The sequence below is a fragment of the Haemaphysalis longicornis genome, unplaced genomic scaffold (genome assembly GCF_048455015.1).
Source record: "Haemaphysalis longicornis isolate Haplotype H1 unplaced genomic scaffold, Haemaphysalis longicornis Haplotype H1 scaffold_4, whole genome shotgun sequence".
NCBI classification, from domain to species: domain Eukaryota; kingdom Metazoa; phylum Arthropoda; class Arachnida; order Ixodida; family Ixodidae; genus Haemaphysalis; species Haemaphysalis longicornis.
Window position 1 is genome coordinate 185,292,947 of NW_027526361.1, and position 12,302 is coordinate 185,305,248.

Below are 12,302 nucleotides of genomic sequence, written 5' to 3' on the forward strand. Positions count from 1 at the left end.
AAATGTCCTCTGCAACTATTCCTTGATTTGTTCCCATACACGTGCCTGCGCAGCCTTAGAGACTCTAGTAAGGCCTTATTATGGCATGAGCGTTGCACATTCATTTAATATTACGGTGACAGACCAGCAGGACGACACAATTACGTTACAACACTCGCCAAATGTTTCTGATAATAAATCATTGGCCTGTTTCACCACAGGTGGGTTTACGCATTTGCCGTTAGACGTACAAAGCGGGTATGCGGACTGCTCGCTATTACTTTCTAACAGCGGAGCTGTAGAAGCATACTTCTGTCCGTACGGATGTGGCGAGGAGGCAAGGAGCCCACGAGCAGCTGTTGAGAGTGTGCGCTTCAAGAAAAAAATTGCGGTTTGGGAGATCCGGGGAATCAAAGCCGGGACCTTCGCGCCCTCAAACCGGCAACCTTACCACTGGGCCATCCCAGAGGCTCGAGTGTCACAAGATTACTAGCGGCAGGGAAGAAGAACATAAGCAGTCAATTGGAAAGAAAACAAACGCCTCCCGTAGACGGAATCGAACCAGGGGATCTCGGGTTATGAAAGCTGCGTATACCCGATTGCGCAACCATCGCACGTGGGTCGCAACGCACTTCCTTTGCGGTCATAGCGCATGCGTTGGCTCTGGACTTTAGCGTAGTGAAAGGGGACTTTGGCTTCGGACTTTTACAGTTTTCATTTTGAAATTTAGGATGGTGGATTGTAGATTGTGAAAGCACGATTTGCATTTATTTGAAGCACTGATTATAGAGGGGCGTTGAGTTTGTATAACAAGATTGTTTCGAGAATCGTACTCTGGTTACAGCTGTGCTTATGGAAAACGTGGAGAGGTCTTTGTGAGCAAGGGACAGTGCGACCTGCACGTGTGTTTGAAACCTCTAAACGTGGATGAAGGAGTGTATCATTGTTTGTTGCTCTGACTCATTCCGCATTATTGGGTTGTTGTTGCAACTTAGTAATGACACCGAGGAAAAGCCTGGTCCTCACACTAAGCGATGCCAGCGCTGCAGTACGGCGGAGACGCGCGTGAATGAAGGCGGCCGACTAGAAGGTTTATAGAGCCGCGTGGCCGTGCTCCACGTGCGTTCCAACTAGAACGTGGCACCTCGCTAGTTGAACCTTTCGTTGCTGTTGCCGCATGATTTTTCATATGCCGCCAGCAGGCGGAGGTTTTCTGTAGTAGATGTAGAATATCATTTGCTATCGAAAAACCAAGCATTCATAATTTTTTTAATAACGGAACACTGTAAATATCCCTTGTGTACTAATTTCCTGTCTTATATTTGCGTAATGTCTTGTTCTTGTTCAACAAAGTTGACAAGTCTGAACACATAAACCGGGCTTAGACGTTTACATGTGGCTGTGAGTATATAAGACTATTGCGCAGTATCAATTTTACTTTGGCCGGGTGGCTCAATCGAGTCACAGACAGACAGACGGATAGACAGACAGACGTACAGACAGACCAAAATTTCTGGGTGTAAGCCCGCCACTGGGTTTGTTTCAATACTCCTCGACTGTGCGGCGAAGCCTCCACTACGTGCGCCATTCAAGCAGGCCCCCTTTGTCGGTGACTCACGCTTGCAGCAAGCTCCGACAAGCCGGAATATCTGGCGCCCATCTATCGTCGCAATCAACGTTCGATGGCGTGCCGACGCAACACGTAGAGACCTGCCCCAGGGACGCAGGAGCACCGCGTCCACAGTGGAGACATCCTGTCTCCCTCTCTTGGACTCGGCATGCGCCGCTACTACCGACTGCTCACTAACTCTGGAAAGAATCTTGTGTATGTCTGTGCCGTTAGTGTCCGGTGCACAATACAGAGGCTACGCTTGTTTTGACCGTCAGCGCTTTGGGTATAAATACGACCGCCCCGAAGCGCTATAATTCATTCCTGTTTGAGCAGTGAATCAATGCTGTCACTCTGCTCTAGTCCTGTACTGTAACCTCGCCCATCGGGGCATTGTTCTTTGGCTTAGGCTCATCTCTCGCTATGAAGTAAACAAGTTGCGTTTTGCCTCCGGCTAGCCTCTGGACTTCTTCACGGCTGCAACATTGGCTGGCCGCTCGCTTCAAACCACGCTACCAAACGTATGTCGGAGGCGACGGAGCTCGGCTCGGGTCGGCCTTCCCGCATGCAACAACTAGTGACAGCGGTGGGATTACAACTTCGCAACTGATGGCAGTGGTGGGATGGCAACTTCGTAACACCTGGAACCAGCGGTGCGAGATCCAACACCACGGACATCAAGGCGGCTTCGGACTTCGCAGAATGCACAGCAGTCAATGGTGAGTGTGGGACGTTTCTTCACTGAGTTTTACCAGGCTTCTGAGGATAGCTGATAGTGCGTGCGTTTTTGCCGCGTGGGTTATTCGCGCAAAACATTTTTGGAGCAGTGGGAAAGCAGTACTCTCGACCGGCAATGAATTTGAAGCCGTTGAAAAAACCGCAGTTGTTGGAGCTTGCAAAAGAGTTGCGCTTGGATGTTTCGGATGCGCTGAAAAAGCCAGAGCTGATACAGGCTATACTCGCTGTTGGGGCTGACGATGGCGAGCTGTCTGAGCGCATTGAGATGATCAATGGGAGGAAGACCGCGAAACGTCAGGCTGCAGAGGCAGAAGCTCAGCGCCAGCGTGAGGAACGCGAGGAAAAAAGCGAGAACTGGAGCTCGACAGGCATAAACAGGAACAACAGCAGGAAAAGAGGCCAGAGAGCGAGAATGAGCTCCTACTCGAACTGGAAAAGTGACAGCACGAGCGGGAGATGAAACGTCTAGACATCGAGGCATCTTGATCTGGTCGTGAGTGTGACAGCAGCGCGCCAAGCGTGCAGTCTGCGGCGACTGAGCGACCTACGTTACGTATGAGTGACCTAATGCGACCCTACAAGGTAGGAGAAGACATCGGTCTTTTTTCGGTCAACTTCGAGCGTACGTGCGAGAGGGCCCAATTTAGCCGAGACTCATGGCCGCAAAAGCTGCTTACGCTTTTGCCAGGTGGAGCATCTGACGTGATGACCCGCTTGCCAAAGGAGGAGGCGAAGGACTACGAGAAAGTCAAGTCGAGCCTCCTGCGTAAGTACAGGCTGTCGGCAGAGGCGTTTTGCCAGAAATTCCATGAAGCCGCGAAATCTAAGGGCGAGTCGTACTCGGAGTTCGCCTATAAGCTGAGGGCTAACATGGAAGAGTGGCTCAAAGAGGCAAATGCTTTCGGAGAGCACGACAAGGTAGTTGAGTGTTTCGGTCTCGAGCAGTTTAACCGCCGTCTACCAGAAAACCTAAGACTCTGGGGGCAAGAGAGGCCAGGGGTAAATACTGTGGATCATGCATCTCAGCTAGCCGACGAGTTCGTCGCACTGCCGAAAGACGGCCAAAAAGAGTTCAGGCCGAGGCCTGATAAGTCAGGGGCGAAAGGCAGAGCTCCCCAGGAAGACGGTGGAGCTAGCAAAGTCGGTTTAGTGGATAGTGAAACTGGCCGCGAAAACGAAAAGAGCGCAGACGCTGAGGAGCAGCGCAGAAATAAAGCTTTTGAAGCGCGCAGACAAGCTGCGTGTTACAACTGCGGCGAGACGGGACATTTCGCAGCAAGTTGCAAGGACAAACTCGTCTTTCACGTACTAGATCAGAGTGAGGATAGCAGGGAGTTTCTAGAGCCGTGCGTACGTGAGCTAGTGTTCAACGGTAAACCGTGCCGAGCTCTTCGCGACTCCGCGGCGACAGTAGACATGATCCACCCTTCGCACGTTGAACCGGATCCACTGTCGGGACAGTGTGTTTGGGTGAAGCAGGCCATAGCAGCACGAAACGTGCGCCTGCTGATTGCTAAGGTCAGCATCGGAGGTCTGTTTGGTGAACTTGTCACACAGGTGGCAGTATCCCCACAACTTCTTCCAGGATACAGGTACCTATTCCCGAAAAGGTCGGATCAGCTGTTACGCGACAAGGGGTACCATTTCGAGAAACTGCCGAGCAAAGAATCAGCAGGGCTAGCTTCGAAGGGCTCAAGTAATGATGGTCTCGCCACCTCTGAGAGGAATGGCGAGACTCAGACAGATAGCGAGGATTGTGCATTTCCAGAGGCTCACGACAGAGGGCAGTGTAAGTACACTGTGTGTCAGGCCCCTACTGTGAGCGGAGATGTGTCAGCGTCGTCGTGTTCGGAGTGCTCAGGTTCACGGGAGGCCTGGAAAACGGCTGCCGACCCGAACGCGCTCAGTTCTCAGGCTAGCAACGTTCCCCGGGAAAGCCTAAACCGTGACGTTAGCGAAAGGAGCCAACACGAGTCCCTTGAAACGAAAGTTATTTCTCCGTACGCGATTTCAGAACCGACCTACGCTGGGGCAGAGCCGGTAGTCGACACACTGAACGATTTTCACGGTGCAGCTAAGCTTAATGACGCCGCCGCAACAGAGCGAGTCACTAGCGTAACTCAGATACTCGATGTCGAGCCACGGCCAGCCGAGCTAGTAGCGATTCCGGTGTCGCCTGGGGTTGAGCTGTCTGTTGAGACCGGGCCGCCCGTGCCTAGATTGGCCTTCACAGCCGGAAACGAGAGCGAAAACACCCTCTGGTGCTCGCTCACCGACAGTGTCGCAAAAAATGCGAGAAGAGCTGGTATGCGGGCCTGCCGAGTGGCAGCGCCGCACGCACCCTTTGCGCCGGGTCTCAGAGGACCTCGGAGCGGCCGATAACGAAAGTGCACGCCTAGCTTGAGCGGTGGAAATTAGAGCAGTTTTCTACGCGCGCTCGAGGTACATCTCGGAAGAAGGCCGATGACCTCTCGACCGGTCGCAGTCACTTTCAGAGAGCGGGCGCACCTAAGGTGCGATTCAAATGGTGCCCTCCTGAAACGTTCTGTATATACAGAATTATGGGAATGCGGAGTACATTACTAGCAAGACACAAAGCCGCCACAAAACAAGAAAGATTTTTCTGCATATACGGAGTATACGGAAATCATACGGAGCGTGATTTTGCCTATTATTAAAGCTAAAAACACGAAAACTGTGCGAAACGTTCATATTGTGCGAACTCATATGATTCCCCTGTTTGTGTAACTAATATCTACTTTCATTATGCTTGGGGGCGTAACCCTCCGTATGAACTCCGTATTCCCATAGTTCCGTATATACAGAACGTTTCAGTAGGGTGGAAAGCCCAGGGCAATGACGAGAGCTCGAATCACAGTTCTCAGCACGAGAAGTGGCCTGTAGACGCCCGACTTTCTCAAATTCATTGTTTTTCCTGAAGCAGGTTTCGCCCTTTACGATTACATTTATTTTTGTGGGGGACATTTCCAATCACGCGAAATGCCACCTTTCAATTTTGTCTGCTCGGCGAAATTACTGCTGGGCTAAAATATAAGTAGTGTAGTTAGTTATTAGCGTATTTTATCGCAACTAAAAGCCTGGTAGAGCTTCAGTATGGATTTGTCTTCGCACTTCCCGGCGATGCGGTTGTGTCTTCCTGTGTTGTTGTGTTGTTCTGTGGCTTGCCTGACCAAGCCAGAGACGTTCATGGCAAGCCACTATTCGGCCAGTGACCGGACCCGGTGAAGCTCCAGCACGGTGTTGTACAGCCCAGGCCTGGAGTCGAGCATTTGGCGAGCACTTCTCTCCGAAAGCATCCCTCCGGACAACGGTTGAAGACCCTTATCCATCGGGATCTCGGACCCCCTGCGGAGAATCTGTTACGAATGAGCCCGCCGCTGGGCTTTGTTTCAATACTCCTCGGCTGGGCGGCGAAGCCTGCATTATGTGCGCCTTTCAAGCAGGCCCCCCTTGTCGGTGACGCACGCTCGCAGCAAGCTCCGACAAGCCTGCATCTCCGGCGCCTACCTATCGGCGCCATCAACCTTCGATGGCGTACAGACCTGCCCCAATGGCGCAGAAAACACGCGTCCACAGCGGAAACCGCCTCTCTCTCCTCTCTCGGACTCAGCGTGCGCCGCTACTACCGACTGCTCACGAACTCTGGAAAGAGGGTTGCGTATGTTTGTGCCGTTAGTGTTGGGTGCACAATCTAGAGGGAATGCTTGTTTCGACCGTTAGAGCTTTGGGTATAAGCGCTATAATTCATTCCTGTTTGAGCAGTGAATCAGTGCTGCCACTCTGCTCGAGTCCTGTACTGTAACCTCGCCCGTTGGGCATTGTTCTTTGGCTTCGGCTCATCTCTCGCTATGAAGCAAACAAGTTACGTTTTGCCTACGGCTTCTAGACTTCTTCACGGCTGCAATATCGGCTGGCCGCCCGCTTTAAACCATGCTGCCAAACGTATTTCGGAGGCGACGGAGCTCGGCTCGGGTCAGCCTTCGCCAATGCAACAGCAGACAACACTGCCGAAGATGCAACAACACTGCATCCAAGGCGAATATAAATGGTAGCGAAGCTTCGGGCGAAAAGCGGTTCGGAATCTAATGTCAGCGACATCAGCATGGGGGCTTGTGGGAGTGGCGATTGAAGCGCGACTAGGTGAGGAGGGAACAAACACCAGTAAAAAAAACAAGCTTTATTCAACCATAAAACAACAGCTTTATTTTGCAAACGATATTTATTTCTGAATCACATTTCTTAGGCACAGTGTGCAAATAATTTGTGAAAATGTTGTTCATTCTCAAAAACGTTTTTGTAGCGCCCTCTAAAGAATGCTAGACGTCATTGCTCTGTGATGCAGTCCTTGTAGTGCTCGGAAAAAGGCGCTCCTAAAGTTCGTCTGCTAGGAAACGCCCCTGGCGGGTTTTGGTGGTGCGCAATTGCATTCGTTTTTCCTTGTTAATTTGGTGTGCACTTAATTTTTGCAGTGCGTGGAGTTGCGAGGTGCCTTGTATCGTCGGTGAACACGTTTAGTACCGTGCCCGGCGGGCACGGTGAACTACGGGACGATGCTGCCAACGGTTGGAGTGGAGCGCTTTCCTCGGTACCAACGGAAACGATGTAGTGTACAAAGTTGCAACAGCAACTCCCGTACGCCTGGCGTTTCCCTGCTCCATTTTCCTCTCATTTCCACAGGTAACGCGAAACTATAGAATTGTTAATACGTGCACGGGGGTGTTGTAATGGGACATGGTGGTGCTTCGAAAAAAAAATGGGTCTAAAATGTCACAGTTATCTCTTGATTTCACCTCAGGCTGGCTCGGAGCAAGTGGTGTCAATTACTCTAGAACTTCTCAGCGTATTACCGCTCGAATTGAAACGATTCGCTTTAATTGTCTATCTCAGTGCCTTCTATATTGCATTACAACGCTTGTAGTCATCGTTGCTTCCCCAACTTGTATGCGCAAGCATTATTTCCATCTCAGCACTGTGTTGTGCTGCGCCGTGCTGCGCCGCTGCCAGATCTTTCCTGCTATGTGCTTTTACATACTGCCGTCGCTTTCTTTTTCATTGATCCATTTCTCCTCTTTTTCCTTATCTGTTGCGACACTTGCCTAAACAATGCAACCAGGAAATTGCAGGCGTGAATGCTGAGTGAAGGTCTGTAGAAACCCATGTCTACTTGATAAGACGCCGGGACGGCTGCGGTGTGCTCGCTACACTTTCGTGAATCGGCATTCCTGCGGCCCAGTTTTCTGCGTCAAGATGCAGTGCCGCGTTTGTTTCTCTTGTTTCGAAGTAGTTCTGCTGTTGAGACTTTCATTGCTCATAATGCTATGTGTTACGGGTAAAGTAAAGTTTTCGGCGCGTAAGAAAAATCATGTAGTAGTGCCCACGAACATTTTGTGCTTATTGTATACGTGCTGATCTTGTACACTGTGGTAAAGTTGTTTTATGTTTATCCTGGAATAAAATACAAATGTCTTGATTATAGCATGACTATGCGTTATTTCTTCTCTTAGAACAGAAGTATAAAAACCGAGCAAGCATTATATATAGCCTTGATGTATACTTAAGGCACGCACGCAACCTGCGTATGTGCGACGCAATTAAACCCAGCAGTGGCGTTGGTAGAAATTTGTACCGGGATGAAGAGTGGGCACGTTTTTGATATGAAAGGGGGGGGGCCAGGAAGAGGGGTCAAGTGCCATTTTGTGCTCTGTATCCCATGGGAGAAAAAATTCCCTCGCACTTCCCCGAGGGGGAGAGTGTGTAAGTGCGAATGCACGGTTGTTGATTGCGCGATTACGGTGGATATCGTGATCTTGGAGTGGAGAGGAGGCGCCCAACACCCGCAGTCACTGAGCGGAGAGAGGAGGAGGAGAGTAGCGCCCGCCGTTACGGCGAGGGCTACACGAGCGCCCTCACGCGTCGGAATGCGGAGCGCCCGCTACGCGAGCGAGAGCTCTCCCGCCCGAAGTGGAGAGGAGGCGCCCAACACCCGCAGTCACTGAGCGGAGAGAGGAGGAGGAGAGTAGCGCGCGCCCATCTCCCCCCGTTGCTAGGGAAGACGAGGAGGAAGACGAGGAGTGCGCGCACCCGCAGCTGTTGCTATGCGGACGACGGCGGCGGACGATTCAGGCTCGCTTAAGAACTGCATTCGCACTTAAAAAATTCCGGTCGGAGGGGGGGGGGTGCGTACCCGGTTCCCTGTTCGCCACTCACTGCAATCAAAATAAACAACTGATGGCTTTTATACGGCAGTGCAAGGCATGAATACAGAATAAAGGTTCAGAGAAAATGCAAGATGTGTTTATTAACAGCGATGGCGAATCATACGACAGTATGCTTAGGTTCGTTTCTCTAGTCACGAGTCTGTACTAGTTACGCTGGCGTTGACTTGAAGCACGCATGCCAAGGGCTCGCCAACTTGTGTCAGATGGCGATGAAATGAGCCCTCAGCGATCAGAGGCCTGCTAAGGCTATTTTGAAGTCAAATTTTCCCGCTAATGTCCCCAAAATGACGTCACTTTCTGACCGGATCTTGCGTCACATCCTGTTTATTTTTTGTTCCGCCGGAAGTGTTGCCTCCTCACACAGATGGCGCTAAGCCCCACGAGCAGCTTAAAAGCCCTCATTTTCTGAACGTATGGGCTTCTATGGAAGCTTCGCTACCAGTTACATTTACCTTTCTGCATCTTCGGACACACTAGGGAGTTCTAGCTGACCGTTTCTCACGCTCCGCTCCGCTCCGATAGCAAGCGCTAGCGCCACTGCGCATGCGTGGTGCGCTCGGCGGCGAACGGCAATAGAGAGTTTTAGCTGACCGTTTTCGACGCCCCGCTCCGGTATCGGCGGCACGCTCAGCGCAACCGGAGCCAATGCCGTTCGCGGCCAAGCGCGCCACGCATGCGCAATGGCGCTTCCGCTTGCTATCGGAGCGGAGCGGACCGTGAAAGACGGTCAGCTAAAACTCCCTATTGGCTCCGGTTGCGCTGAGCGGGACGCCGCTACCGGAGCGGACCGTCAAAAACGGTCAGCTTAAACTCTCTACTTATGCAGCTGAAATGCTGCTGAGCGCGTTATCTTTGATACGTGTTCGGGACGAGGCCAGTAGCGCGCAGCCGCAGAGTAGGCCGGGCAAGCTGAGTCTACCAAAGTTAACCGACAGAAAACGCATCAGCAATAAAATGGCCGTGCACATGAACCGTAGCAGTATAAACGAATGTCACTGGATGCGAACTGACAAATGATTATGGCGGCGGCATGGAACAATGGGAGAAAAGACTCGCCTACAGTCGGTGACCTTATCTAGTGACACTAGGGTTACCCTTCGACTGTTTGCTGACAATTGCGTCGTTTATTCAATCGTGCGAGATACCTCGAAATAACTAACACTAAATTCTTTTTTCTGTATTATATCTCGTTGGTGGGATACCTGGAACTTAATTACAAACTGAGCAAAACTCAGAAAATGTCACCCCTAGCATTTCCCTACGCATTGAATGGCTCTGAAGTGTCGCGAACAAATTCTATAAAATATTTAGGCCTAACTTTCGCGCTAGGCCTAAATATTTAAAATGGGATGCTCATATTGAAGAACGTGCACCAAGCGTTCAGACAGTAGTGCTTCCTCTGTAGAAAAATGTCGGCAGCGCAGCGTCACGTCAAATTAACCGCATATAAAACTCTTCTAAACCCATAATCGAGTATGGCAGTATAGTTTGGAACCCACATCAACAATATCTTGTACAAAAAAAAATTCAGAATATGGCCCTCCGTTTTATTTACTCTGCTTGATTTATTGTAGAGCTATACACGCCGGCGCAATGCAGGCGATGAGGCGCGCCGTATGCTCCGGATTAATTTTGACCAAATGGGAATCTTTAAAGTGCGCCGAAGTCTCGTACACATGAGCGGTTTTGCTCTTCGCCTCAATCAGAAAAGCGGCCGCCACGGCCGGGAATCGAACCCGTGTCCTCGTGCTCAGCAGTGTTTTTATTTACTCTAAGTAAGATTCATGGTGAAAAACAGCACAAGGAACACAGGGACAAAAAGGAAGAGTGGACGACGCACAGCGCTGAACTCGCAACTGAAAGTTTATTAGAAAGAAAGCACATATTTATACACAATAACCATACTACCGCGTGAACAGATAACACTGACAAAGCGTGTGAGCGACAACAGAGTAACATCTTTTAAAACACTGTGGCACGCGACAAAATTCAGCATCCAAGAAGTTACACAATCTGCTAGCGGATAAGAAACCGAAATTCCTTGTCAAGTAATGACAGAGAATGAACACTAACGCACTTGCCCTCGTTCCTTCTAATATGGAAGGCCTCAATTATCTCTCGGACCAGCTGGTTTTTATGTTTGGCTAATACTTTTGTTTCCGTAAAAACAGGGTAACATTCTTTACATTCTTTATATTTTTTGCAGTGTTGTGCGACGTGGGAATAGTCATCGCCCTTCAGAGAACGTCTATGCTCCATTAGTCGAATGTTAAGGCAGCGGCCCGTTTGGCCGATATAAACATGACCGCAGACAAACGGAATCATATACACCACACCAAGACTACAAGGCACAAAACTTAACACATGTTTTACTCCACAGCTTCCACGTGTAGCTATACCTGCCAACCTCCTATCTACCGCGCTACATATCTTTCCTAATTTGTCGGGCGCCCAGAAAAGGACGTTTACACCATACCGGCCTGCCACGTTTTTTAATCCATGCGACAACGCGTGCACATATGGCATGACCGAGAAGTCTTTTTTCTTCTTTGACTCCGTATCTCTACCCGCTACTGAACCAGATTTTACCCACATTTTTACTTTGTCAACAGCAAGACGCATCACATGCTTGCTGTACCCGGCCGATGTCAGCCTGGCTACTTGTTCAGAAAAGCTGTTGGCATACCGATGGACACATGATTTGGCGAAAACGCACCTCAGAAGAAACAGCTATGCGAGTCTTAACAATCTGGGAATGCCCTGAATTGAAATTGAGCACCGGCTTCCTGGATCTAGGACGATACTCCCAACAAACATGCCTGTTTTCGATAAACAACTTCAGGTCCAAGAACTGAATTTGCTTTTCTTTTGGGAGCTCAAACGTAAATTTCAGGCCTAAGCCGCACTCCTTAAAGATTTTCATTACGTCAGTTACCCTGCGGACGAGATGACAAGGTTCCGTAAAAACGAGAAAATCATCAACGTACCTAAACACTCTTGTACACATGCCACTTAAGTTTTTTTTCCAGAGTTCCGTCAACTTTTGCCAGAAAAATACTGCTGAGTACTGGGGCCACCTTTGAACCTATGCAAATTTCACTTTTTTGCGTGTAGACCCCATTTCGCCACTCAACAAGGGTGGAATTAAGATAAAACAAAAGAATCTCTAAGTGGCATGTGCACAAGAGTGTTTAGGTACGTTGATAATTTTCTGGTGTTTACGGAACCTTGTCATCTCGTCCGCAGGGTACCTGACGTAATGAAAATCTTTAAGGAGTGCGGCTTAGGCCAGAAATTTACGTTTGAGCTCCCAAAAGAAAAGCAAATTCAGTTCTTGGACCTGAAGTTGTTTATTGAAAGCAGGCATGTTTGTTGGGAGTATAGCCCTAGGTCCAGGAAGCAGGTGCTGAATTTCAATTCAGGGCATTCCAAGATTGTTAAGACTGGCATAGCTGTTTCTTCCTTGCGGTGCGTTTTCGCCAAATCATGTGTCCATCGGTATGCCAACAGCTTTTCTGAACAAGTAGCCAGGCTGACGTCGGCCGGGTACAGCAAGCATGTGATGCGTCTTGCTGTTGACAAAGTAATAATGTGGGTAAAATCTGGTTCAGTAGCGGGTAGAGATACGGAGTCAAAGAAGAAAAAAGACTTCTCGGTCATGCCATATGTGCACGCGTTGTCGCATGGATTAAAAAACGTGGCAGGCCGGTATGGTGTAAACGTCCTTTTCTCGGCGC